Source organism: Hyla sarda, chromosome 2, assembly GCF_029499605.1.
Source record: "Hyla sarda isolate aHylSar1 chromosome 2, aHylSar1.hap1, whole genome shotgun sequence".
NCBI classification, from domain to species: Eukaryota; Metazoa; Chordata; class Amphibia; order Anura; family Hylidae; genus Hyla; species Hyla sarda.
In genome coordinates this window covers 448283601-448286210 of record NC_079190.1, presented here as the reverse complement: position 1 = coordinate 448286210, position 2610 = coordinate 448283601, and the positions used below count along the sequence as shown (strand labels likewise).

The following is a 2610-nucleotide window of genomic DNA, read 5'->3' as shown; positions in this document are numbered from 1 at the left end:
AAAAAGTGGAGTGATTTCCCCACAGCAACCAATCACAGTTCAGGTTTCACTTTACCTCAGATCGTTAGCTGAGCTGTGATTGGTTGCTGTGGGAAAATCACTCAATTTTTCTCTTACACGTCTGATAAAGCTGGGCCAATATGTAGTTGATTTTGCTACTCATTGACTTCAATGGGTAGGAAAATCCGCAGCAGCAAATAAGCAGCAAAATGCGGCAAGTGTGACACTATCCTAAGGGTACGTTCACACAGGCAGATTTGCTGTAGCAGATTTTGCTACCCATTGAAGTCAATGGGCAGCAAAATAAGCAGCAGCAAATCTGCCTGTGTGAACGTACCCTTAGGATAGGGTCACACTTGCCGCATTTTGCTGCTTATTTGCTGCTGCAGTTTTTCCTACCCATTGAAGTCAATGAAAATACACATGTGTGAACATACCCTGAGTGTATGTTCACACGTACAGGATCTGCTGCATATTTTTGCTGCATATTTTGTGCAGCTGATTTTGCTACCCGTTAACTTCAATAGGTAGCAAAATCAGCTTCACAAAATATGCAGCAGACCCTGTATGTGTAAAAAGAAAAAGAAAAACCCTAAAGGGGTTTCTAGGACTTTTATATTGATGGCCTTTTAGGATAGGCATCAGCCAGTTTGGGTTCTGACTCTCGACAGCCCTGACTGTCAGCTGACTAAGTGCCTTGTAAGCAATAAGCAGGCCATGGAGGTTCAGTCGGCTGATTCAAAGAGATACTAAGGCCATGTTCAAATTTTCCGGCAGATTTTCCGTAGACAACATTACGTCGGCAGAACATGACCATGATAGGACCACTCGGCAATGCTCCATAGATGGCAATACCTTTCCAAGGGGATTCCTCAAAAATAATTAACATGGCAATTCTCTCTGCGGAATCAGAATATACACAGCAGATGTTTCCGCCACTGAAATTCCACCATGTGCATGGTGCCGCAGAATCCCATTGAAAACAATAGAACTCTGCCTGACTGAATTTCTAAGCTTAATTTTTACACCGGATTCCATTAAGAAATTGCGCTTTGTGAATTAGGTCTTAGAGTCAGACCCCCACTGATCGGATATTAATGGCCAAAAACATTTAAAGGGGATCTTACAGCTTGTTTACTCACACTAAACCCCACATGAACATGAGTAAAACAGTCTTGCTCACCCCAATCGGTGGTCCTGTTGGTGAGATAGAGCCCCTTTCCTAATATGCAAATTAACTCTTTCTCGCAATGGAGCTGTGTGAACTAAACATGGTCACTAGTAGACGACATTCTTTCCATTGAACACAATGGGTCTGGTGTGAGTATGGTGCCATATACCCTTCTGCCGCTATTTCAGTGTACCCCGAATGTTAACTACTTAAATAGTGTGACCCCAGCCATCTATCTATGGAGCAGAAGACTGTTCTGGGAAAGCATATTTATGTAATTCCCTAACAATGTGTAGGCTAACCAATAGTTAAAGTTCTAAAACACTCAGTAAAATATTATATATGTAGTCACTTATTACCCATTATATGAAACTGTGAAAGGTTCATTCTCTTTCTCCCTACAAATATTCTGCTTTTTGGAGGGCGGACATAGCTGCGGCGTGTCTTTGGAAGCCATGTCTCCACAATTATTGCAGATGCTGTTGGTTTTGTAAGATGAAAAGCCTCATTTAGTCAATTAAGCTGCCAGAGCGGGTCAGTACTGAGCTGTAACCGGCATAAGAATCTGTCTAATTCCAAAGACCGTGGTTAGAAAACAAGCACAAGAGAACGCCGGGCCTCACATGTGTGAAATTATAGCAAATGCCCCAAAATTGGATTATATAAGTCAAATGACATAAATGCTTGAAAAGACGTCTTGTTTTATTGGATGGCATTTCAGCCCAGCTTCCTTATAATGAAAATGACTCTGTCTTAGGTTTCAGATACCATCTTGTGTTGCTGTGGTTTGGAGTCTAAATTAAATCATTCTTAAAGCTCCCCCCCCCAAAAAAAATACTCTGAATTCTGCTTTGTATAACTTTGGATTCTGAGCTCGCTTCTGGTTGTTAATATAGCTTTAAAACTGGGAGTATGTTTATATTGGTGCATATAGTCAGATTCTTGGGTTGTGGTGTAGATGACTAGATACATAGGAAAGAACAAAACAATAGATAGATAGATACAATAGATGGACAGATACATAGATAGACAAATACATAGATAGATAGAGATAAGAGAGAGAGAGATAGATATGAGATAGATAGATAAATAAATAGACAGACATACAGATTTGAGATAGATATGATAAATATAGATAGATAGATATGAGATAGAGAGATAGATATGAGATAGATAGAGATGAGATAGATAGATACAATAGATAGAGATGAGAGATAGATATGAGATAGATATGAGATAGATAGATAGATAGATAGATAGATAGATAGATAAATAAATACACATGCATACAGATTTGAGATAGATAGATATGATAAAGATAGATAGATAGATGTGAGATAGATAGATAGATAGATAGATGGATAGATAGATATGAGATATATATCTATATATATATATGATAGATAGATACAATAGATAGATAGAGATGAGAGATAGAT

General features: G+C 38.7%; 1 protein-coding gene across 2 annotated transcripts in view; it reads left to right on the top strand.

Annotated features, from left to right (window-relative positions):
- EPHA3 (EPH receptor A3) overlaps positions 1-2610 on the top strand; it is a 434619-nt gene that overhangs the window by 30958 nt on the left and 401051 nt on the right. The window lies entirely within an intron of this gene.